We start from the raw sequence: 27,748 nt of genomic DNA, 5'->3' as shown, positions 1-27,748 counted from the left end.
CAAGAGAAGGCGATACACTGACCTCTAGGGCGTGAGTAAGAGTGTCACTCACAACAAAGGTTTCTGCGGGTAGAGCGGGTTCTGAGTACCGCGTGGAAGCCTACAAATTTATAAAAATGTATAAAAAGTGTTCAATATGGGTTAACTGGCTGAGAGTCAAGTAGTCTAAGACTAGCTGGGTCAAACAAAGTGCTCACCTACAAAGCAGGCTGCTCTACTCTTCTCACCCTGCTCTCTCGGGTCTCTGCTGCACACAAACAGGTTTCTCCTGAAAGTTACAAAGTGAAAGGATGGATGTTTAGGCTGGTCTTAACCAGTATGTAAGAAGGACGCAAAAACGCTCCCTATCACAAAGCGCTCACCTCTCTTAGCGACTCGCTATTCCACCGAGTTTCCAGCTACAACCTCCACCGAGTTTAGCATCATAGAGTAAACGATCTGCTTTCTATAACCGCCATTACGCGATGACGTGCTTCGCCTCAAACTACATAAACAACAGACTCGCAACAGCAAGCTCGTAGATGGACAAAATATGCCAAAATGCCGTGCTAAGTGTAATCACGAGGGATGAAACCATTAAAATGACGCTCGAACCCGATAAGAAAGTAAAAATAAAAATACAAATATGCCCCATACATCCAGTCAGCCACGTTTGTAAAAAAGTGCCAGTAGTCCCACGTAGATGCTCAGAAGTGCACCCAAGTGTCAAGCTTTGTGACATTTCATGCGTAGTTGCTTCTTGTGTCAAAGTGACAATTAGTCATAATAGAAATAATGCAACCAATGTTTGACATAGAATTCAGCCATAAACATCATCACAATACGTGTGTTATGTAGACATAAATATATATATATATATATATATATATATATATATATATATATATATATATATATATATATATACCAATAACATTCCAGGCATTTCTACACATAAAGGTGTCTGCACCAGGTGTTTTGGTTGCTAGCACAATTTCTCGATCTATGAGTCCCACATGTGTCTTTGTGTGTCTCTGTGTATGGAATGTGAAACTCGAATAGTGTATATAGCACAAATATGGAAATGGATCCCATGGCGGGTCAGAGAGTTGCGGATTGTGTACTTAAAGAAAACATGACATTCCTAATTTGTCGTTTAGACCTTGTGGAATCATGGTCTGCAGTTTTTTAATCCAAAAGACTTCCATCTGGAGGAGAATTTTAGAATTGTCTGCACCTGGAGTTTTGGGAACTTGTTCAATACTCTAAAATTGTAATTGTGCAATTCAATGGCGTTGTGCCTTCCAATGAACAGCCAGACTGGAAGTAGAATTTTTGGTGCGAATTCGGCTTTTGTGTTCTGTTAACCGAGTTTTCAATCTCCTCTCAGTTTTACCGACGTATAAAAGCCCACATGGGCATTTGATGGTGTAGACAACGTGCTCCGAATTACAGCTGGTGCTGCTTCGTAGTTTTATTTTTGCTCCTGTTCGGGGGTGTAAAAGAATATCACTAAGAATCGCATTGTTACAATGCTAGCAATTGCAGCATTTGCTTGTACCATTTTTTGTAGATGCAGACTCTGACGTGGGTATTTGCTTTTTCTTAGAAAGTAGTTCTTTGAGGTTCTGCGCTCTGGTGTACGCAAATAATGTTTTTTCACAAAATAACATCCGGAAATCAGTTTCTGCCTCCAGTAGATCCCAACGTTTAGTGATGATCCTTTCGATATCTCTTGATGCAGTGGAATATTTTTATCCAAAAACCACTCGATTTGTGGATTTCTTGGGTACCTTATCTAACAGTTGTCCTCTTAATGTTCGTTTTGCCTTCTCCAGTTGTGAATCTAAAAGTATTTCAGGGTATCCTCTGTTGATATAATTCAATTCCTGTTGCTCCAGTGTTTCATGCCATGCCTTATCATCAGATGAAATACGTTGTGTTCTTAGGAACTGGGAAACCGGTAAGTTGTTTATGAGAGATGGAGGATTGAAACTACTAAATAGAAGAGCGTTATTTTTGTTAGTAGGTTTTTTGAACACTGGTGTTGAAATTTTGCCTGCATCTAATTGAATCCAAACACCCAAGGAAGATAAAGATTTTTTATTTATGTTATGTGTGAATTGAATCCTGGGATCCACAAGATTGAGAGTGTGTATATTATTCAACAGAGAAGACTCTGAATTTTTCCAAATGAGGAAGATGTCATGGATGTACCTGCGAAAGAAAACCAGGCCATCCTCCCAAGTCATGTCAGACAGTATAAAATCATTCTCAAATTTTGCCATGAATGCGTTCGCATAGGCAGGTGGTCTAGGGAAACCCATGGAAGTTCAATTTAGCTGTACAAAAAACTTTCCTATCCATGTGAAGAAGCTGTTCAGTAAGCAGAACTCCAACAGCTGTATGATGAAACATTTAGGTGCATCGAAATTCTCTTGTCTGAGAAGTGCCCATTCTACAGCTTCTAGCCCATTGGCATGGGGAATCGAGGTATATAATGCTACCACGTCTATTGTGCAAAAAGCCAATCCTATGATACATCATCCTGTATACGGTTTAAACTCCGTAAAACATCTGTGGTATCTTCAATGTAAGTAGTCCAATTTTGGACAAACGGTTGTAGATGTGCATCCATGAATCGTCCAGGGGGTTCATACAAGGATTCACACCCCGATATGATTGGTCTGAAGGGAGGATCTACAAGATCTTTATGAATTTTAGGAAGTAAGTACATTTTTGGTCTCCTTGGAAATGGGTTCCTGAGATATTTTTTAGTCGTTGCATCAATCTAGTTTAATTCCTCTACTTCATCTAGTATTTTCCTAAAGGTTTCTGCGATTTCCAGGGTTGGATCTCCACTGAGGATTCCGTATGTTGTTTCATTGTAAACATGTTCTGAAACTTTTTTGTTATAGTATTCTGAGTCAATCAAGACCAACGCTCCTCCTTTGTCTGCCTTTTGGAAAGATATGTTAGGATTTTTTTCCAGTGAAAGTAGTGCGCTGTATTCAGCTCTACTTAAATTTTTAGATCTTCTTCTGTAATTAATCTTTTGAAGATCTTTTTTAACAAGTGTCTCAAAGGTGTCAAGAGTTTTGTGTGACACTGGCACCATGAATGTAATTTTGGGTTTAAACCTGGGTGTAATCTCCTCTTGGCTGGGTTCGTTTGGCCAAATATTGGTGAAAAAGTTCTGTAGTCTCAAGATTCTCATGAATTTGCAGAATGCCACTTCTGTCTCCAATTCCATGGTGTTATGCGTACTGATGAATGAAGTACCTTTGTTCCATACTTTTTCTTCAAATTTCGTAAGTTGTGTTTCCGAAATATTGAGTATGAGACTCTCGTCTGAGTTCTGAGGCCTTTCTTGCCTTTCTCCTTTTCTCTTTCTTTGTCCTCTCCTTGTCTTTTCTCTTGAGGTTTGATGAGAGATTGATCCGGTGGTCGAACAGGATCTGAGCCCCCTTCAAAAAAAGACACGCTGGCGGTAGTCCCTGAGGTGGTCTCTTCTGTATCTTTACTGATGTTTTTTGCTGCCAGCAGGTGTTAAGCTGGCGGTCTGGATGTATCAATATCATAGTCAGAGACAACACTTTCCTCCGAAGATGTTTGTGTATTCCTTTTTGTAAACCATTGTTGTGCGTATACTTCTGTCCATGTATAGACCTCATTAAGTTTATAATCAATGGTGTCTCTTTAAATTTCCTCAACTATGTTTCTTGTAGCTCCTTGCCATACTTGTCCAATTTCAAATTGAGATCTTCTAGAAATTTTCCTCAAGGCTCCTCTTCCATTCTTTTGGATAAATAATTTTTCAGATTGTAGATTTCCTCCTTGAGATCATGAATGGTTTTTGAGAGCTCTTCAATCAGAAGAAGTATCAAGTCTAAGGAGCACTTATTTAAAATAGAATACCATTTCTCCGTGAATTTTTGTTTGCTATGGAGGCTGAATAGCATAGGTCGAATTGCTAGTCTCAGACCACGAGGGATCTTTTCACACGATGATATTGTATCAGTGTTGATGGGTGCAAACGCTGGTTCAGTTCCCTCCTTGTGAGGTATTCCAATTATCGGAATTGCTGGGTGACCGTGCCACTCTGCGCATCAAATGATTTTGTTTCCTTGATAAGGTTGTATATTTCATTGGCCTCATCTGCTATGTAGGCTTTTGTAGATGCACGGTTGTCAGTGATGTTTGCTATCGATTCGAATTACATTTTATCTGCGGTGCTGCTTTTCACGTGAGCAGAGATACGATAAATAATGTTGGTGAGAAGTGCACACTGTTACTACGATAATTCAGTCTTATTTGACATGTGTGCTGTGTTGGAATTATGCCTGCTGAGCATAAATGTATAAATCAATTAAAGTGGCCTAGTCCCTTCTTGGCAACTAGGACTCCAACACACACCAACAAATTATACAGTACACATGTTTAACAAAAGTTTAATTTCCAAATTTTCTTCAAAGAATGGTAAACTTTGTTTTCATAACATTTATCTAATCCTAACATCTGATTAGTTGCATGATAATAAACAGAATAAATCAAATTACAGTTACCAAAGTACTGAAAGCAGACATTTTTACACAGAATTTTGGAACCCAGATCAAGGGGCAATCAAACAAAAGTGCTCCAGGGGAATTTGGATTCCCACTCCTATCTCAATGGATGCTATGTCTCTTGGTTTGAGTCTGTACAGTTTCAAAGCATGTATACCAAGACCGGCAGCCTTTGGTGTCGCCTGGTACAAATATTTTTCTTTCTTTTCTCTTTGAATTTTTTTTCCCAAATCCTGCAAATGAGGCCAAAATGTTGTGCTTTTAATTTGACACAATAGGACACATCTAAACCCTGCACTCCAGAGAGGAGGCAAACGCAATGCTGCACATTTAAATAACACACTTTAAATAGCACTCCCAAAAGACTAGGCGAGAAAACAAGACCCAGCGCTCTCTTAAGGTGAGGCAAGAAAACACATGCAGGTGCATTTAAAGTTTCAGGACACATGAACTGGGCTCCCGAGACACTATGGAATAATCCAGTCCCAAGAAGGTCATAGAGAACGCCTTTCTGGATACTAAGTATTGACTACGCCATCGAATATATGTAAAACCCCATGATAAAGGACAAAGGATTTACTTAAAAGGCGCTGTCTATCAGGGATAGGAAAAGGAGGCCTGCGCCTGATCTGTCTCCATCGGAGCCTGCAGCTGTTTTTAACTGGTTGCTGTGTTTAAACGTGCAGCACAAGAGTGCAGTACCTTGCAAACAAGAAATGGTTTTAAATTTAAAGAACACGCTAAACTTACAGCATTGAAAAAAACGATTTGGTCTGTTCTGACTCCGCGCATGAAAGTGTTTAAAACGAAGTCTACATCTCTACGCCGTTTTAACTTCAGGAACCTTTCCTTTTCTGTAAGCTTTAAAGAATCTCGCTGAATTTGTCCTGAGGAAGACACAAAGTATGTGTCGAAACGCGTCGACAGGAATCAGCATCTTCAATTAATTTCGGGAATTATTAATGTGTTAACAATTCCGTGATTAACGCACAATCTTTAAACTGTAGATTTGTCTTTTTAAAAAAAACAAATTCCCATCCTTTTTTAATCATGTGTATTATTGAATATGTTCATATCAATTTTTATAAATGTAATTAAAAAAAAATTCTGTTATCATATAATAATTTTCCTTGAGTCTTTTTCTCCTTATGGTGTGACTACCTCTCTACATATTTGTTGTTTTTTGTCAGACATCGTGTTTTTTATATTTGCCTTGGCCTTTACCATTGCACATGATTGCTTTACCCTGACCCAGGAAATGTATCCCATTCAGGGGGTCCTTGTTACTTTACCAGCATTTAAAGTTACACACACATGTTTATAATTCAATATTTTGGAAAGAAAGCCAAAATATATTGGTTGCTGCAGACTCCCAAATATCAAGTAACTTAAGCACGAAGCCAGAATAACATTTTGCATACTTACATGTAGCAAAGAGCAAAGAAACTTTGAAATTATATACACAAAGTAAGTAACACCTCACTGGTTGTTCACTCGACATCCTTGCCAACTTAAGCTGGGAAGCCCGTTGCCAGCCGAGCTTGGACACTCAACCGGGACTCATATTCTTTTGTGATGACTTGTCTGCCCCACAAATGAGCTCCAATTCGCCTGTCAACATTCTCTGGCTTTAATACCTTCTACTCAACGTGAGGCAAAGGTTCTAGAAACCGAGCTGGTCATACTGGTCTGTGTCAAGGTCAAGACAAAAGCTGACCAGGCTCTTCCAAAACTGCCCCTAAATACCTCCAGTCCACTCTATCAAAAGCTTTGGTTGCATCCAAAGTCATTGCTGCTAGGGGGAGCAAAAAGGTTGATGCGCTGTACATTCCACACATTCCCTGAGAGGTACCAACCATGCATCCTGCACAACATGTTCCATTTCACTCTGATCAGTGAGGAGCAAAAAAAAAGTGAAGAGCAAAAACATCCCCTCCCCACTTTGCAGCTATGTGTGTGCATAAACAATGGAGTCTGGTACATCTCCTCGCTACCTTCATTCCCTAGTCAATACATCCTATCCCCCACGAACCCTCCGTTCTTCTTCTCTGGCATATTTTTCTGTACCCAGAACTAGACTTGCTAGAATGGGCGGCCGGTCATTTGCCTACATAGGCCCCAAACTTTGGAACTCTCTGCCGGCGAATATACGGACTGAAAACAACTATGCCCGTTTTCGCAAGGCCATCAAGACATGGCTTTTCGACCAATAAAGTTCCACCTTCCAATGCTCCTGTACATTTCTGAGTCTGGTGTTTTTCTAGCACCATGGCCCTTTTTGGGTAGCTGCCGCGCTTAATAAATTCAATTAATAATAAAAATAAGATGGAGTCAGCACAGAAAATGGAGTCAATTATGCAAAATGGAGCCAATGGTCCATCTATCATTCTTAATATCACTACGTCATCCTAACCTACCACGATAGTTCTTGGCCCAACAACACCAGGGAAAGTCAGATTCAATGACGCCCATGGAAGAACACAGAGGCCAGTGGAGCAGGCTTTCGAGCTCCTAAAGACCACATTTCACTTTCTGGACAAGATTGGTGGATACCTCCCCTACTCACCCGATAAGGTGTGCAAAATCATTATGGCCTGCTGCATGCTGCACAATGTAGCTCTGTGGTGGAACATCCCTTACATCACAGAGGATGGAGACAATGAAGAGCCACTGGGTGAGGATCCTAAAATGCCAAATGAAGATGATAGTGGTGAGGAGGAAGGAGTTGATTTATGTCAGGATGTCACTGACAACTTCAACACAACAACTTTCAAACCAACTATTGATGTAATGAGTATAAAGTATGTTTTGGACATTTTTCAGGAATGGCAAGTTCAGGGAAATCTAGGCCCCAACTCTTTATTGATCATAGTTTTGACACATTGATTTTTATGTTCATTTCTATAGGTTATCTCTAATTGGAATTTTTGAAATGTGCCCTCAAAAAGATGACTCTATGCTGTGTCTATTTTATTATGTTTCATTACTCGTCTTTTTGTTTTAAGCTTTTGTATGTTTCTTCACAATGTCATCTTCATTTTGACATTTCAAGTTGTGACATCTACAGTTAAATGGTGCCGTTTCAAAGTGCAAGGGTACCATGGGCTGTTCCTTTCGAAGAAACACACAGACTTTGTGTGTACATATCTTGTAATAAGACAACTTGCACAGTAATTGAATGGCATTTTGGGTTAAGTGTGTGAATATGTTGATGTGTCTCATCATTGTAGAAAGGACGTATTTTAGCACCCCACTTAAAGTTAGTTGTGACATTTCCCCCAGATACCGCAGCAGTGTATTGGACTGATCCTGTGACCAAAAACTTAGTACATTCCAGGATTTAGGACTATTGCGAGACAGAATATCTGGCTTCAGCTCATGACATAATCAAATAATATTTTGCCTATTGAATCTGATTCTTTTTATTGTATCCCTTTCTTCCATGGTGGCAAGGTGTGGAACTACAAATGTAAAACTGGCACTGAATATTAGAGTTATGCATGGCTTTTTATGTTCAATAAAGATTTGACAGAACACTCTGTTAGTAATAGAATTGGAGTCAATTTCAGTTCCATACAGGCAGCACTTTCTGTTGGACATCTGATGCAAGGGGGAAGCTTGTGGCTGAGCGGAGCAGTGGGGAGCTGGATTGGAGGACCAGAGGATTGGAGAAAGTCCGTTACAAGCCCGGCCACCTGAGGCAAAGTAAACAGTGAGGAGGTGGAATAACTTGCTCCTTTTAAATCTGCCATGCTCTGTCATCCATCACAGCCACCGCAACTACTGCAACTGCTGCTGCCACTCTTTAAGGTATCCTGGACTCTGGCGTGAGTCCCCAGAGGCAGTGAATCAGCTGATAGCAGGAAGGGAGGGCAGCTCTAGGTAGCTGCGGCCGCAAGTTGCTCACAGAGGTGGCCACCATGAGGTTGGTGCAGCTTATGTCCTGCAAGTGACCTGCCCCCGATGCTTGTCTCTGGTGATCAGCTTATCTAGTAGAGAATGAAATCTCAATCCCCCAATATAAAATCTCGGTAATCCTGCAACTTTGCTTTGTCTAGCATCCAAGAAGACTGAGGCTATTTGAGGCTTCTGATGCCATTTTTGTTCCAGTCTATAGGGAATCAGTGGGGTGACGCAATTCCACATCAGGACATGTGCATGCTGGTGCCCTCCTCTATAAACAACTAGCTAGCAATTTGAGGGAGGGGTGAGATGGCGCATGTTGGACTTTGATTCAGTCCAATTTAATCTGTAGAAAGAGCTTTGAAACTATTCTCCTTACACATGGCATTGAGACAAAACTGACAGAGGCATCTTACTTAGGCTCTTATGGCTGGCAAGGGTCTTTTGAAAGAGATGTTAGGTGGTTGGATTGAGAAGGTCAGGGGCGGGTGCAGAAACAGCCAAATATCCTCCCGGGAGTCTTGCTGCTCCCACCCAACTATCTCATACATTTAGTGGTCCTACAGAGAGTGAACCTGCACCTGTATGTAGCACTGGGACCTGCAGTGACCAGATGAGGGTTGCCCATTCGGTGCTCCCAGCTGCACCAGATCAGATACTTCAGATTACTCCATCCACACTAACAACGTTTCGCCAGCCTGACTCAATATCTCATACAATCAGAACTATCACTTTTGGAAGAGCAAACACCATCCGCTTCCAAACAAAAATCAACTCCAAATTCAATTTTCTAAAAGATACTGGGATAGTTATTATCTCCAGAGATACAAACCTTAAAGTGCTGCCCATCCGCCTGAGCACCACTGTGATAACTTGTAAGGGACCCCCTGCCCCAGAAGCCTTCTAGCAGAAACTGACATGGTCTACAGTAGTTGTATGGCCTCTAAGAACCTTCCCCATAAAGAGCGTGCCCATGCAGCCCATGCTGTCTCAGTATGGGAAGAGGAACAGTCTGCACACCTTGGCGTAAAAACCCTTTTAACTCGTAGGGTCAATCTGATCAAGAGGAGCAAGAGTAAACGCCTGTGGATGCTGCTGCTTTAAAAACAAGAAAAAGGGGTGGCTCAGTGCAGTCATCCTTCAACTCTTCACTGGGAGGGGACGACTTGTCACATTTAATTATCCAGATAGAGAAAGAGGAGAAGGGGCAGCTCCTGGACATGAGGTACAACATCGGAGCAACCAAAAAGTGCCTCATTACTACTTAAAATCTTGGTCAATAAAGATTGCAAAAAATCACAGGAAAATTTCTGATTTCTATATATTGCTAATGTTTTTTATATGTACTTCTTTTTTAATTAATAATAAAATATTTTTTCACTGAAAAAGAACCTAAACAATTTGAGAAAAAAGGCTAAGGCTGATGCAGATGGCTTCCGCCAGGTTTGTAATAGCTCTACGGTATTAATGAGCTATGTACACTACCAAAGAAGATGACAAAGTTAGTGGGGGATTTGAAGGAGGCAGTCAATCAGAAATTGCAAAAGAACAAAGGTTGGGGGCAAGAAGAAGATGAAGCAAAAGCCGAACTTGGGAAGCAGGCTGGTCAAAGGGATGTCATGGACCAGACACACCAGTTGAGGTTAGGATGTAACGGCAAGCAAACAAGGCAGCTGTCTGAATATCCCAACCATGGGCATCATGCTTGGGAGCAAATCAGCCTCTTTAGCTGAACCTACTGATCAAGGCAGGAAATATCTTGTAGCAGTTGGGGAGCCCAAATGTAAGAGATAAAAAAAGGGAGGGCCACGACAATAATCTAATCTTGAATCATAATATGGTGCCCAATCCAATCTTTCATACTAGCAGAAATTCAGCTCCCACTGCCCTGGTTAACAAATAAAATCCCACCAGAGATTTGGAAGAGGCACCCAAAACAGCAGACACAACCTCCGAACTAATCCCCGTATCACTAAAGACCAACATTATGGAACCTCTTAAAAGCAAGCGCCTACAAGATGCTGCTGAGCTAGATAGGACAGAGAAAAGGAATCCCCTTACTACCTTTGTATCATCAGCCAAGCAGTATCAGTCCACCCCAGGCTTGTCCAACTTGGTAAGGGGCCCTAGCGTCTGGCTAAACAAGCTGAATAGCAACAATATGGGTCAATTAACATCAAAAGTTCAACATGACGAATATCCACCCAATAATACGAATGGATCAGTAAAAATGAACCCAGTGGAGGCTCAGATAATTCCCCTCCTGCCATCTGGATTGGGTATCCTAAGCCTTGACCATAATCCCTTGAAGGGGCCTCTTACTCAACTTTCAATAAAGTTTCTTGTAAAAAAACAGTCACCTTTCGTGGGTTCACGGGATGACCCCACAATTAGCATGTCCCACTCTGTCAAAACCAACTCTATAGCCTCTGTCTAGCTTTACAGGGAGGTATGGTCACCAAATAAACCACATGTAGGCTGCATAGATACTACACAAGCCCAAAGTACTATATTATTCTACCCGGAATATAAATCCAGAGGTTCTTTTGACATTTTTAATCATGGTAACATTCTCAAGCTACTTCAATCCATAGGCACTCTCGGAGTCATTGCATCGCAAGATGTCACTTCAATAAATTCATTGATCCAGAGCGTAGCCAGAACAAAGAAACCACATAGACAACCTGGAGATCTACTGAGTTGGTCCTCAAAGTCTTGAGACATACTTAAACTTTCAAACAGTGGGGGATTACTATCACACCATCAAAGGAAACAGGGTAGCCTATGTCTTCAAAAACAAAAGAGGTCAAAGCATTTACTCAGCCCAGATTGGTATATTCGGTTCTTAGAGGCGCACTAGGCAAAATTCCTGCCCCTGCCACTGAGTAAATCAGCAGTTTATACGAAAAATTGGCAGCTGGCTCAGACATGGCAGACAATTGAGGATGGCTGTCGTGTTCCCTCAAGTCAGCAAGACTGTTACGCTGACAAAATAGCACCCTAAGGAGATGAGGCCCCCATCCGCCAGAACTAGACAAGCCGCTGCCGCAGCCACTGCCACTATAAGCATAGTAGAAATGATGAATCGTAAGGACAAGGAAAAAAAGCTCAAAACATCAGAAATGGCCCCAGCAGTAGTAACTACTTCATTACCGGCTACAGGAGAGGGTGAGGAGCCAGACCCTGAGCCAGAGCCAGATCTACAGCCACAGCCAGAATCTGAAGGCGAGGACGTTGTGTTGAATGGAACTCAGGGCAAGACGGACCTCCCGGTGTTGTTAATAGTAATTGAGGCGGACACTGATAATGTTGTGGGCAACGTGGGCCAAGCTCCTACACCGGTCGAGGATATAGCAAACACGTCTCCAGAAGGTGAGGCGGTGCAATTTGCCGGTCCCCCCGCCACAAATACTGACAGCGAAGGCGGTCAGGTCGGCCAAGGGGGAGAGACTCCAGAGGCACTTAAAGATGGCTCCTCTAGACCCCCGCAGCCAGCTGCGAACCGTCGAAGGATACTGTTGTTGTCACCATGGCCCCGGGTGAACAAGGTCGATTACCATCAAACGTTATTCAAAAGGGCCCGATCCATTGGGAAAAGGAGAAGACCCCCAGTGAGTGTTTCTTTTCCGTAACAGAGGAGGCCAATTGGTCAGAGGATGAGGAGCTGCATAGCTCTGATATCGACGGTAGCAATCCAGAGTCAGAGAGTGACCCAGAGGTGGAGCTCCTGGCAATGGCAACGGCTGTCAAAGTTATGGTCCCTCAAAAAAATCAAGCAGAACTGACATGGGCCATTCTCCAACAACATCGCTACAAGAAAATTCGAACCAGGGGATGAGCCACGGGCAGAACCAGGAGGCCACACAATTCTCAATGTTGTCAATGATGGAATCAATTCATCAAGGGATTACAGCGCATCGGGAGGAGACAAGGTCGGATAGCCTCAAGGCCCAAGCAGCGATGAGGAAAATGAAAGGAGTGGTGAGAAAGCTTTCAAAGGCCTGTGTGTATGTAGGAGACAGGGTCTCGAATTTGGAAGAGAGGGTAGTTGCTACTGAAGTGGAGGTGGCGGCCGCCACGAGCAAGGTGGAATCTTTCGGAGCACAAGCACAGGATGTCCGGTGGAAGCTGGAAGAATTAGAAAACAGGCTAAGGAGGAATAATCTAAGAGTCCTTGGGATTCCTGAAGGCTGTGAAGGGCAGGATGTTAAAGCCTTCATTGTCAAAATATTTGAGCACGCGTTTCCAGATGTTGCTGGGTGGAACTGGACCACTGAAATTCAGAGGGCGCATCGGACACTGTTCAAGCTGAGGCAGAATGCTAGAGCGGGAGATAAGCCCAGAGCAATTCTGATCTATATAGGAAACTTTCTGTTGAGACAGTCTATTGCAGAAAAGGCGAGGCCAGATGCCAGAAGAACCTTCGAGGTGGGCTCTTTCTTTGTAAGGCCCGACTTCTGTCACACCACCGTCGAACGGCGCTGGAGATTAAGACAATTAATTAAGCCCTTTCAGGACAAAAGAATACAGGTGTACCTTATCAATCCAGCCCAGCTAAAGGTAATCCATCTGGGCAAGACAATATACTTTTCCTCAGAAATTAAAGCTCGGGAGTTTCTGGACTCAGTATAGTAATAGACTTGATCAATCTAGTATCTTTAGCCAGCTCTCTAACTAGTTCTTTAATGATCCGTTTAAAAGAATGATGAAGTCTAAGGGGGGCAGAATATCGGCTATTAGGGGCAATGCACGAATTCTGAGGTCAGGTTTTTCTGATTTCTTGGTGTTGTGATTTGATGGTTTACTGTTTGATTTTGAGGTGGAGTTTATTAAGTTGTATGTAGTGAGTCCACTAGAAAGCAAAAGAAAAGAAAGTTCATGCAACAAATGTGTATATTAATATAACTGGAATGTCGAAAGAGAAATGGTGTATTCATGATATGTACAGGAGGACTTTTGATTGGTTAGAATGGTGGTTATGTTCTTTGCAGGGTTATGTCTAGGCTTAGGGTAGTAAGCCTGAATATAGGCGGTTTGAACAATTGGAAAAAGAGGGGCAGGTTCGAGGAGTATATCAAAACAATAGGGGCTGACATTTTATGCCTACAAGAGACTCACCTACCCTGGAAAAAGAAACACTGGTTAAACTTAAGGGGGTATGAAGTTTTGTCCTGTTCCTCGCAGACATCAATGATAAGGGGGGTAGCAATCATCGGCAGGGTGGGCCTGGGGGGGAGCAAAAAGATGTAAGGCCGATGCACTGGGAAGATGGGCAATATGTGAAATGAATCTAGGTATTACTGTATGCTCAATATACAGTTCTAATTTGGATGACCCGGGGGTGATGAATCACATAAAGAGGGAATTAATTAATTGGCCAGCCCCTATAGTAATCTGTGGCGATCTCAATATTTCAGCAAATTTTGAAAGTGGCACCCCATACACAGGTCGGAAGCCTCAGGTATTCAGAGCAGTGTCTTCCATAATGCAATCTCATGGGTTGAGGGATGTGTGGGGAAGTTTAAAGAAAGATGATCTCGGGTTCACATACTGCTCACACCCATTTAATAAGTATACAAAATTGGATTATTTTACGATATCGGCTACCCACCTCTCCAATGTGGAAATTGTAACGCTCCCTATGATAATATCAGATCATAACCCCCTTGCTCTAACGATGGTCATTAACAAACAATTAAAAAAAGCCAGACCCTGGACCTTCGACAGAAAGCTGCTAGTGGATAGCAATTATATAGCACACGTGAAGGACTGGTCTCAGTCATTTTTTTATGCGAATAGGTACAGCGCCTCTCGTGTTGCTGTCTGGGATAGTTTTAAAGCAGGTCTGAGGGGGGAGACCATCAGCTACACGGGCCGAATGTGGAAGAGGGATAAGGAAGAGAGAGAACGCCTCTTGGGAAATCTGGCAGAGGCAGAGGAACAACATAGGAGGGATGTATACCAAGGGAGTCAGGGTATCTCGAGTTTAGAACGGCTGAATATTATGAAGGCTAAAATTCAGAGGCAATTGGCTAAAAAAGCTGCGGCAGAATACCAAACCCGGAGAACCAGGCTATACGAAACAGGGGAACAGGCAGGCAGGGCATTGGCTTTACGGATAAGGCAGGCCACATCCAAGAATATCATTACTGAAATTAAATAGGGGGGCCGAACCTTTAACAAACCAACGGAAATCCTCGATGTCTTCAGGAGATTCTATCAAGATCTATACAAGGAAGAGTCGGGCATTGACGACTCGAGTATAAATTTCCCAGAAATGGGTATTAAACTTGCCTCCAGTGAGAGGGAAGTCTTGGAACAGGGTATTACTATGGACGAATTATCCGAGGCACTACAGGATTTAGCAGCTGGCAAGGCAGCAGGGCCCGATGCCATACCCCTGGAGGTTTATAAATGCTTGAGGGAAGAAACGTCACCTCTACTCTTGGATCTATTTAACGGGGTCATGAATACTGGAGTTATTCCGGAATCTTGGACTAAAACCAATATTGTGGTATTCCACAAAAAAGGCAAACCTAAGGAAAGCCCAGGCTCTTACAGGCCAATATCGTTAATAAACAGCGATAATAAACTATATGCAAAGATCATGGCGACGCGGTTGGGGAGGATCATTGGGACTCTGGTTTCTCCCTGGCAGCATGGTTTTGTCCCGGGCAGAGGTACGACTGACCATATAAGAAGAGCTATTACACTGTTCGACATCCATGCTGCCGGGGGGGGGGGGTCGCAATGATCCCCCTCGATGCGGAAAAAGCTTTTGACCGCGTTAGGTGGAGCTTTCTGTGGAGAGTGATGGAAGATAGAGGATTTGCTCCCAGATTCCGGCAGGCAATTCAGGCCATGTATCTCAATCCTACTGCGAGTATTCAGCTTATGGGCGAGAGCTCTGGGCAGATTCATATAACGAGGGGCACGAGACAGGGGTGCCCGTGTTCACCCATCCTTTTCGCGCTATATATAGATCCCCTAATAACTCTCATAATGAATAGCATCAGTATCAAGCCAGCTGTCACTAATGGATTCCATACCAAGGTCCTCGCATACGCGGATGACCTAGCCATAACCACCACGGATCCTGACAGTGCTATGAGGGGAATAGTTAGTATCACTACTGACTTTGGGAGGCTACCTGGATACCGTTTAAATGTGGCGAAGACGCAGGTACTATGTTCTAGAAATATAGCTAAACAGGATGACAGATATGTGGATTCAGTAGTGTACTTGGGGATAACAATCAATGCTCAGCCAAGGGATATTATTAAAGATAACTTTGCACCGCTATTGAAAACGATGGAACAGGATCTAAAAAGAATAGATACACTCCACTTGTCAATCATAGGCAGGGCCAATGTTATCAAAATGACGATGTTTCTGAAGATTTTATATAAATTTAGGTCTATCCCCTTTAAAATAGACGAAATATTGATTAAGGAAATGGAAGCTATTTTCATGAATTTTGTCTGGCAATACGGCAAGGTGAGGAGATCAAGTAAATTCATGTCTCTTCCCCAGGAAAGGGGTGGGTTGGGAATACCAAACCTTAGGTTTTATAACTGGTCTTGTCTTCTCACAGAAATGGCTATACTCTTTTTTACAGAGGACTCCACGTACAGCCAGGGAGACATACCTTCTATTTTCCAGTTGGCCCTTGGGAGTGAAGTACATGGGGTACTACTGAGGAAATTCGACAAACGATACTTTAAGGCATCAGGGTACAAAATATTGGAAGACATTTGGGGGTTATGGTCGTCTGTTCTGAAAAATCTGGATATTCCAAGGTACAATCAACATACTTTACTCTGGAATTCAGGGCTATTCCCGTATTTAAGTAGCGATGGCCCTTGGAGAAACTGGGAAAGACAGGGGATTACTACACTGGGTCAAGTAATGGTAAAGGATGTATGTAGGCCCCTGGAACTTCTGAGGTCACGGTACTCATTACAAGGGAGTCAAGAGGTCAAGTATATACAGCTGGTAAATACAATTAAATCAAAAAGGCCCTGCATAAATGTGTCCAAAGGATGTGCATTACTGGATTACATGAAGGGGGGTGGCTGTAGAATCAGGGAAATATACAGGCTATTCTTGGAAGTGCTCCCCGACGATATGGTTAAGACAGAGTCAGCTTGGGCCTCAAAACTGGGGGATCCAGATATTGACTTGGATAGAGCCATTTTAATGGATAAACGGTTCCTGCGATCTTCAAACCTAAGAGCGCAGCACTTCAAGACCCTATTTAATCTATATTACACACCGGCGAAATTATTCGATTGGGGTAAGAGGGCTGATAACAACTGCCCTAGGTGTGGGAATGGGCCAGCCGATGTTATGCACATGTTTTGTAGTTGTGAAAAACTAGGGCCCATTAAAAAGGAGATTGAAGCGTTTTTAGAGGGGCTGCTAGATGCCAGAATAGATCTATCCCCGACACTTTTAATAATAGGTTGTGATGCCAAACTGGGTCTAAGTATAGAGATGGAGGTGCTCGTTTTTATATCAGTTGCTGTTTTTAGAATATTAATTGCTGCTGCCTGGAAGGATGTCGAGGCCCCAACCTTCCAAATGTGGATCTGTAGGATGCTAGGGATCCACAATATCGAGTCAGAACTGTATGCATTAAAGGGTGTTAAATCTAGAGAAATGGGGCTACGGATTTGGGCACCAGTGGCTACATGGAGGTTGTCGAGGGGTGGGGTCTCATAGTGTTTTTAGGAGCCAGATTCCGATATGATTGCCATTCTCTTAATCTTTGTACCGTTTTTTTAATAATATTTTTTGCTACATTAATTGTTCTTGACTATATATCATGCGTATTTTTCCTATCTCTATATATATTATCTTGTCTAGTGTATATTGTATTGCTATGAACTTTCAATAAAAAAATAAAAAAAAAGACAAAATAGCACCCTAACATCTCCCACGGATCAGGCACTCAGGATATGTTCCTGGACTATCAATGGATTGGCAATCAAAGTGGGAGACTTGGAAACCCTCTTATATCTCTGTTCCTTCCAAATTGTTTTATTACAAGAGACCTGGGTTCAGAAGGCTTACCATCTGAAGGGCTACTCAAATCATTTTATCCCCGCAATCAAACGAAAGCCATATACATATTGACTGCCAGTGCAATTGAGTCTTGAGAATACAACAGCAATTAGACAGGGTTGCAAGTAGTAGATCGATCGATCAAAAGTCCTAATGGCCAATCTAAAAGAATTACTGTTATAAATGTCTACATCTACTCAAATTCCAACTCATCAACAAAGGTATCGAATAGGCAGTGCTATACAATTTTAGGTCTCAGATCGGAGGAGTCCAGTAAGGACACCATGATATTAGGGGATTTTAACATGTGGTTAATGAGTGAGCTACCTACAAATGAGATCACAGAGGCATAAGATTCAGACTGGAGAAAATACTCTCTCAAAAACCTCCTGGGTGGCATAAAGATGATAAAAGAGGAAGGACCACACAAGGGAATCTGAGACATCTTGGCCTTGGAGCCTTAAATGGCCGAATATTACCCAATAAACCGCTCAGACTCTCTCATTTAACAAGCACTGGTGCTTCATTAATTTGCTACACTTTCGTCCGTCTCCCCTTATTGTGTACTATTACCTCCTTTGGCTTTGGAAAAAAAATGGATAGTTATCACCGAACTCAAGAGCTAACCCCCAACATTGGGCTGAATATGTATGACTGTGCAGTAGACCTTGGATCCGAAGACCGTACAGATACCCTTTAGCGCATCAAGTACACTACCGACTCATTATCAAGGCTGTCCTTCGAAGCCAAACAACTACTGGCTGCCACTCACAAGCTGGAGGAAGACCCACTGGTCTGCTGAATAAGGTTCATGGAAAAACACACAAAGCCTGTCAGTGGGAAAAAAGAACCTCAATAACCAAAAGCTGACCTCCTTGCAAGTATGGGAAACAAATTGCCAGATAAGGCATGCCAAAAATGGGATCAAACGGCTGTGGAGGAATCTAAAATAAATTCCAATAGACCCACTAATAATATGTAAATTGCAATGGGCAAGAAGAAACCCAAAAGAGGAAAACTGGAATATACAAAGGGAAAAATGTAGCTCCTTTTGGACACAACTATTGTATGATAATAGTTCAAACGACTCTAGAAACGTCGGGCAAACTTTAATTGGGGTGGGCAGAACTTACAAATGTCGCCTCCTTTCACATCTCAGTGCAAACTTAGTATCATTTTCTGCATAATCATTTTAACCAGTTGGCCAATCGGACTGGTTCTCAAAACAGCAATTTGGAAACAGCTTAGTGCCCCATTACGGAGGTTTTAGTCCAGTAACAAATTGGGAAGGGTCTCACTGAGGTGGCCCGAGGCCATAGCTTAATATGACCAGCTATTTACAAGAAAGATCCAACTTTTTGTGCCACTCAACTGACCCTTTTCTTCCTAACCATACTGTAGCAGAGTTGGATTCCCCCATCAAGGTGCAGTTCAATACTTGCTCCAATGTTTAAGGGTGGTCATGGAAGAGCCCCTGGGAACTTACGCTTTGTAGCACTTACTGATAACGTCGCAAAATATTTTGCAAGAGTGCTACTAGATTAGTTTTTATGTAATTTATGTGGTATGTTTTTGTAATTCAGATGGTGTGTTTCAGTTTTTTGTATTTTTATATGTACATAGATTTATTTTCAATCACTTACACTCACACATAAGATTTTGAGTTTAGGACATGTCCAAAAAAAAAACCCTATGATACAGCGAGGATTACATTGATAAACTCTTGCAAGCCCAGGGTGGTGGCAACTTCATAGACCTAACCACAACAAGCATTGACCTCACCCTTAATGATAAGGTTAACAAGTTAGAGAGGTTGGAGAAAAAACTTATTAGGATGAGATTACATGGACACGTCCTTACCAAATACCTTCAGGCAAACGTGATCCCTGTGGGCCTACAAGTTCGTAATGAGCCAGCCATCTTTGTAGACAACCCCAAATTTAAGGGCAACTTCAGTTTCATCTCCAACAATTGTTCCAGGCACTGGATGGTGCTTGGGGTGGAGACAGCACTAGAGGAGGTCTAGTGCTTGATGAAGGAGATTGCTGACCCCAAGAAGGAGATCATAGATGACAAAGCATTAAACAACGCGAAGGAAGCCCTAGAGCGTTTAGAGAGGCCCCTCAAAGATTTTGATACCTATACCCAGTCAAACAAACTTGATACGCTTGCTAAGGACATCAAGCTCTAGGATAAAATGATCACCTACACCTACCTGGCAGAGGGGTACTACAAACAAAAGACACAAGGGAGGTACTCCACAAGAGGCCGGGGAGGATATCGGAGGTACACTACCTTCTCTGACTGCTCTGCCTCTAGTGGATCTGACGGTGAATCAGAAAGACCAGGAACCAGCTCTTCCACACAACCCTACCCTGACTATTCAGCTACTTTTTTTAGCAGAGGGACAATGGGAGGACTACCGAGGGAGAGGTCGACCTTGGGGATGCCCCAGGGGACAAGCACAACCTATGTGGAACCCAGGCAGGGGCAGGGCAAAGAAGCAGGTGCAGTTTCGTCAGGAAACGCATGGAGAAATCCAGACCAGACGACAACACTACAGGTGGTGGTTTCTCCTGGTTTTGAAAAACATGACAGTCCACTAATTAACTTGTCAAACTATGTTCCTTAGCCAGAAGAGAAAGAGACATTGGAAAAAGGCTTATCCTTTGAACCCACGTCTCTGTCCAATACCTTTAATCTGAAAATTGAGTTACATCACTTTTTCAGAGAGGTCCGCCTGAAGCATTACTTTAATAAAATCCCCTACAAACCCACTTTTTCTAAAACTGGACTATGACCACTGTCCACTTTCACCCCACCTCGATTGAGGATCTTAGCTTACGAGCATGTGGTCAAGAGAAATGTCAACAAACTCCTCACCGAAAGACAGTATGTTAAGTTTAACACCACCAGACAGGATCGGCAGGCACTTGAATCACTTAATAATAACACTGACATAGTGATAAAACCCCCTGATACGGGTGGGGCAATTGTCATTCAGAGTAGGGAAGACTATATATCTGAGATTTTCACCCAACTGGGAGTGGAAGGAAAATATACCAAGTTGAGGATGGACCCTACTAAAGAGTTAGCAGGTGTGACAAAACAGATTACTGGAACTGGACTCAATGACATTTTTCTTACCAAACATGATTATGATTACCTCCATAATGTACAGCCAAGAATGCCCACGATCTATACGCACCCTAAGGTGCATAAACGTCTGACCAACCCCCAGGGAGACCCATCATTTTAGGGTGCAGGTCAATACTTGAGCCCTGTGTAAATAAATTGATGTCTTAATGAAATCTATTGCAGAAAAAACTACAACGTATTTGAGGGATACCATGCAGACCATACAGTTAGTAGACGAGCATCCCTTTAACCATAGAGAGGACATCCTGGTCACCATGGATATAACATTATTTTATACTAACATTCCCCAAATAACTGCAGTTGATACCATCAGAATGGTATTGGAAAAACGTCCCAGGCCATGCCGAGTACCCACCGACTTTATAATTAGCCTTCTGGAGATCGCCATGACTAGAAACATTTAATATTTCGAGGGCGACTTCTCCGTTCAAACAAAGGGTGTGGCTATGGGGGCTAGCTTTGCCCCAGACTTATCCATAATTTTCATGCACTCTTATGAACATACATATGTCCTTAATGAGATCAACCCCCACAGAGAGTGCATTACACTGTGGCGTTGGTACATCGACGATGTCCTGATGATATGGAACGGGGATGAACAACAACTCTCGGCTTTCCATGATTGGCTCAACACTCAGTCTCAGGACATCCTTTTCTCCCTTGACTTCAGCAATAGGGAAATCAACTTTTTGGACATCTTGATCAGAGAAGAGGAGGGAAAATTGCATACCACACTATACGAAAAGCCAAGTGAAAGTAATACCCTCCTGCACTTCTCTAGACACTATCCACGTAACCTCAGGGACAACCTACCCTATGGACAGTTATTGAGGCTATGGAGGAATGGAAGCTGCAAAGAGGATTTTTTAGAGGAATCAGCTGATCTTTTAGAATGCCTGGCTGATACTTGTTATCCAAGAAGTCTCCTTAAAAAAGCCCATAAACTGGCATGGTTTTGCCATAGGGAGTTTTTACTGGAGCCCAAACCGACTAGGTATCAGAACAGGAAAATCTTACATGCGTCATCACATTTAGCACCAGGAGCAAGGAGGTCAAAAGATCATTAATCGCCATTGGCACCTGGTGGCAGATGAGTTCGGTATTGCAGAACCACCCATGCATGCCTTCAAATAAGGCAGGAAGGTGAGGAACTATGTTTTGAAATCATAACTCCCCATTAGACCAAGGAATAGCCAGACTACACTCTGGAACATTCCACCTGTTCTAGGGCATTTCAAATGCGGATTGTGCAAAGCTTGCCCGCTAACCAGAGAACTTAAAAAATATACCTATAACAACCACACTCACTCCATGCAACAACACACTAATTGCAACTCGGTTGGTGTAGTACACTATTCTTTGCCCCTGTGAATTCATGTACATGGGACAAATGGTACAAAAAGTAAAAGCATTTTGAAACCTTTGGACACTCGGCTGAGAGTCTGAGGTGGTGGGTGATTGAAAAGGTAACTACTAACCCACATTGAGGTAACTTCACTAATATTTTGAACACTAGGGAGTGTAAGTGGATACACATTTTTGACACAGTACACAAGGGCTAATTGAGACTTTTACATGATATGTGTACTTTATTGTGTAAATATTGAATTCCTTTTAAATCACATTTGTGCCACTACAATGTCCCTCTTGGACTGGTGCCTCTACAATGTATCATGTTATTTCTTCCTTGTACAACTGTATATAACCTAAATATTATGTACGTGGTGTCGCAATATCCCATTTTTACATGAATGTACCATGTACTCATTGCACCACACACATGGATTATAGACATTGTACTGTGCAAACACACACTGTCAATGATTTATGTGGGTCACACAAACATTCATTATGTACATATCGCTTTCAGTTTTATTTAATGTATATGTGTAACACTATGCTTTTTGATGTTCCCCTATGTATTGTCAAACTCAAATTCTTGCATTTTTGCATAGTATATCTACTACATGCCCCACTAGTCTGTTTTCTATTACCGATGAGCCCGGCAGGTCACTCGGGAACATGGTCTTTCCCCGACACAGATCGTTACACGGTAGGTGACAGTGCACGCGTCTGCCGGCTACGTACACGTGCAGCTCCGGCGTCCTCGGCTTCAAATAGCTGAGCCAGATTGTTTAACGTCCTTGTCTGTCGGATGCGGATGGACTCCATGTAGGATTTTCTGATATAATTTACCCTTCCACACTTACCCCCCATTCGGAGATTTAGGTATTCACCCATGTACAATAATTTACTTTGTGCCTCCAGTCTATTTTTCAGGAGCAATCAATTCCTGATTACAATTGCATTGGAGGGCTAACGCCACGTTTTTCAAACAGTGGATGAGTTTGTCTGTCTTGGTGTGTTGATGTTAGCGCACATTGTTTGTAGTTTTTCGAAGGGTTTTTTTTAACTTCAGGAATTTATTCCCTCTGTCCCAGTACAGCTTGACTGGGATTAATATCTTTGATTTAATTGCACTACAGCCAATTCGGGTGATTGCGTCAGTTCTTATCTTATGTACATATTGCTTGATTCTTGACTTTGATCATATTAGAGACTCATGACTGCACATTCCACTTACAGATTACCCACCTTCCAGGGGCATCATACATGACACGATTTACATAGGTCAGTATACATGGCGGCTGGTCGCCACTTTAATTTTATTTATGTTTGGTGTTTTGTATTAGGCGCCCCCATTGACTATATGGTTACTCCCGAGGTTCCCGTCCCCCTGTCCAGAGGAAGACCCGCAGCAGAGGAGTACACTCTCCCTTTTGCACTAGGGTTGAAACGTCTACATCTACCTATAGGGCCTGCATCCTACATGTAAACCCCTCTACCCTCTAACCCAATTCACAGATGAAAATTTGCTGTGCATTTGATTAAAGAATAACCTTTGAAAAGTGTTTTGTAAATCAAATCTTGGGGCAGGCCAACTACAGTAGGATTACCGGCCACATTGGGAACCAGAACCAGATCCCTCAAATATCAAGGATCTTGAACTGCTTTTTTATAAATGTCTTTGACGATCTTCTTCTTTCCATACTCGCTCACATGAGCACCAACTTTCACTCCCCTTTCCTTCCTTGGAAGTAACCTTTTGAACATTACATGCTTGACGTTAAATTATTTGTTTATGTTTGTGTTAGACACCGGGTTTCCCATTAGGCTAGAGCAAGCGCCAAAGCCAGGCCGAAACGCCAGTTCTAGTCAGGGCGAGGGAGTTACACCCCCTGGATAACCCCTACTCACCCCCTTGGTAGCTGGGCACGAGCAGTCAGGCTTATCCCAGAGGCAATGTGTAAAGCTTTTGCGCAACACACACATACTGCGGCGACACACTAGGCACACTAAAAAAGAGATTCCACACAAGGTTACATAAAAATAGCCTTTGCATTAAAAAAACACATTAGAATGCAATCACATACATATAGACACTGTGCCAACTGGCACCAAGTAGCAATTTAGAGGGGATTAGGAACAGGGCAGCGCTAATCGGGTCGCTGCCGTAATCATCATAATCAGTATAAAACAACCAGTAATTACCGCCAGTAGCTACTGGTAAAAGAATGAACCTAGCACTATACCATGATAGGCATAGATCACATTTAGATCAGGCATAACCTAAAACATCTTAGCATCTAATTAGGAATAAAAACATATATTATGTATTCTCATTATGCCTAAGACACATTAGATCAGGCACATTATGCATAAAACCGTCAGTGTAAGCATTAGGGGAAATGCATTAGGCATCATCATTAGCATAGATGCATTATACATAAATCATACTTAGCCATAAAGTACATCAGCAACAGTGCATTGTACCTAGCATCAGTAGGGCACCTCCAGTAGTGCTAACAGGGTGCATACCACCTTTAGGGCCTTGCGTCCTGATAGAGCATCAAATACTGACCCCCGGCCAACTGGCCTTACCTGGAGCCCAAAATGCCCTCTGTCCTCTGTCCTGCACCGTAACGGGCCTCAACATGTGGCAGCTGCCCGCGCTATCGCAGGGCAGCTGGGAAGATTAGCCTTGAGCGCCACTGCACCTGGGGAGCCCTACTCTCCAGGACTCTAAAGTAAAATTGCCCAAACATTGCATCTGCGTGCTATCACGGCACAGCTGTGTAAAATGAGGCACATAAGTCCCTAACCAAGTTGGAGCCCCTCTCTGGGACTCTAAAACTAAAAATGATGTTGACCACAACGCTGCACCTGACCACTGTCCAGCAGGGCAGCTGTGTAACAGATGAAGATCCGGCACCACTACCCACGTAGGAGCCCCACTCTGTAGCCCTGAAAAAGAAAATGCCCAACAGTTGCAGCGGCAAGCATCTGTGGCCCGCTTTGTAAATGGGCTCCCACAGGCACTTCTGGTGTCACCCCCGGCACCCTCGATGCTCCAAGAGCTCCTGGAAGCCCCACCAACAGCAGCACCTCTCAGGCGGCTTCCCACAACTGCAGGGGCTCGGACCGGCGGTGTAGGCTCCCGCCCCGGTTAAAATAAGGAAAAGTTGCAGGGCTCTACTGGTGGCGACAAACGGGGCTCCCACCAGCAAACTGGGGCCCCACCTTCCTTCCCCAATCCTCCTGGCTATCTGCAATACTCCTTCCGGCCCCACTCTTCAGTTCTCTGTGATCTTGGGCGGCCTCATATAGGGGTGCACAAACCGGCGGGGTGGGCTCCCGCTCTGGTTCATTAAAAGTATGAATATGGGGGGCACCCGTTCACAGAATAAACATGAATGCAGGGTGGGCACCCGCGACAGGCTGTTACATGCGGGGTAGGCTCCCGCTTTATTTATAGAATGAGCAGCTCTCCCTGATAGCATGCGGGGTGGGCTCCCGCTGTTTTAAAAAGGTATGAAAGTGTTGGGTAGTCTCACGTGATTAGGCAAGCTTGCATGGGGATTCCCTCGTAGTGCTGCAGGATCCACGTGCCTTCCCCTTGGGGAATTGAAATATATCACTCACAAGGCGCTAGAGTCTTCGCAGTTCCAGGGTCCCACAGAATAAAGTAGTGCTCATGAGGCGCTAGGGGCCAGGAGAGCCGACAGGCAATGTTGTGCAAGATCAGCAGGCAGTAGGGCAGCTCAGCAGAACAGGACAGCAGTTCCTGGGAACCATCATATCCAGCAGTGTGGCAGTCCTTCTGGCGCAGCAGTCTTCACTCCATCAAAAGTCTCTTCCTGGTCCTGTAGAAGGCAGAGGGGCAAAGCTGGGCACAGGGGCCAGTACGCAGGGTCCTGCGGTGGTCCCTCCTGGAAGAGTGTCCCCTCCAAGTTAGCACAAGCACAACACTCACATGGGGTCACAGCCCCTGTATTTATACACCTCTCTGCCCTGCGTCTAGAAGGGGGCAGAAGCTTCGGAAGGGTCCTGGAAGTTTCAGTCCCAACTGGCACTGGGATGGGATGTTAGTTGGGGGTGGAGCTAGCGTTGCACAGGGCACACACACACCTATTCAGGGACAGGGAATTTCTCCTCCCACTACTCCAATGGCAGTTCTCACATTCAAACTGACCCTGCCTCCCCCTGCCCTCCCTGGAGCCACCCACTCCTCACCAGCCCTGGCCACTTCTAGAAACAGACATGAAGGCAGGCACACAGCACACAGAAAGGCCAACTTATAAAAGTGGCATTCCTAAAATAGTAAAAGTAAATCTGCACACACCATTGCACAGCATTTATTGTTTCCATTCCATACATACCAAACATGCCATACTTATTTTGTTTTATTTAGGAGTTATGCCAATAAGGGGGGAGTTCCCAATGTTAGCCGATAGAGGGCAGAGACCACACGCACTCTACACTGCTAACCAGTGGTAAAGTGCCCAGAGTGCTAAAACCACCAACACCATGTTAGAAAAAAGGCTAGGAGGAAGGCAAAAAGCATAGGGATGACTCTGCAAAAAGGGCCAAGTCCAACATTTTGTTTTCCTTTAATGCATGGGATTCGTCCTTAAATAAACCAATGTGTCATAATCAAGCTGCTTCTTAGGTGCCTTTTCCATTAAAATAATTCACCGATGTGGAATGTGCTCATGTAATACATACTCTTCCTACCAGATGAATTAATCTCTTCCTGAAGCTGTGCCAATTTTCTCTCAGTGATTGGAAGAAAATACTTTTGTCTAGGACCCCCGGTTTGCTTTACCACTAGATTGGACAGCAGTTGTGGGCCAAGACAAACAAGATCATCTTACCAAATAAAACCGGGTTCACCAAGTACACAGAGACTTTTGTGAACCTGATTGCACTTGTTCTCTTAATTGATCAAGCAGAATCCAATAGTCAAACAGTTTTCTTGGGCTTTATTGACTATAAATCTGCAATCGACAAGGTCTTCATGGGGAATTTCGGATTGAAACTGTCTCTTCTCAACATCCTAAGTGGTCTGCTTAGGGCCTTGCAAATGGTGCACCAAGAGACATGGGTCAAAAGTAAAATTGATGATGGGTAACGCTTGTCCAGCCCATTCAAACCCTCACAAGGCTTCAAGCAGGGCTGTGTCCTTGCATCAAAGCTATTCTATCTGTTCTTATTTGATTTGACCCCAGCTCTGAACTTATTTCATTCCCATCCACCCAAACTGGGGGGCATCCACCTGTCAAATGTGCTGTACGCGGACGACCTAGTTCTTATAAGTAAAACCAACGTTTGCCATCAAAGCCCTTTGGATGCCACCTCAGCTTTCTCAACCAAGAACAGCCTGACAATAAACAAAAAGAAAACTAAGATCCTTTTTTCCTCAGAGGCAATAAAACTCAAAAAATGTCATGGTTTCTGCATCAAGAAAGGCTCGTAGCAACTAAAAATGTCAAGTACCTTGGAATCCACTCTAATAATAATGGGTGATACAGTGACAAATTGAATGAAATCAGGAAGAAGGGCATTGCACTATCCTATGCTCTTGGGTCTCTTTATACAAAACTAAAAAGCCCTAGACTTGTGCCCATCCTTCAGGTGGCCCAAGCAAAGAATCTCCCAATCTTAGGTTATGGAATAAAGGACAGAACCCTACAATTTTTGACATGATGCTATTTAAGATCTACAGAACAACCTTT

This window comes from Lissotriton helveticus, chromosome 7 (genome assembly GCF_964261635.1).
Source record: "Lissotriton helveticus chromosome 7, aLisHel1.1, whole genome shotgun sequence".
Taxonomy (NCBI): Eukaryota; Metazoa; Chordata; class Amphibia; order Caudata; family Salamandridae; genus Lissotriton; species Lissotriton helveticus.
This window is presented reverse-complemented; position numbering follows the sequence as displayed.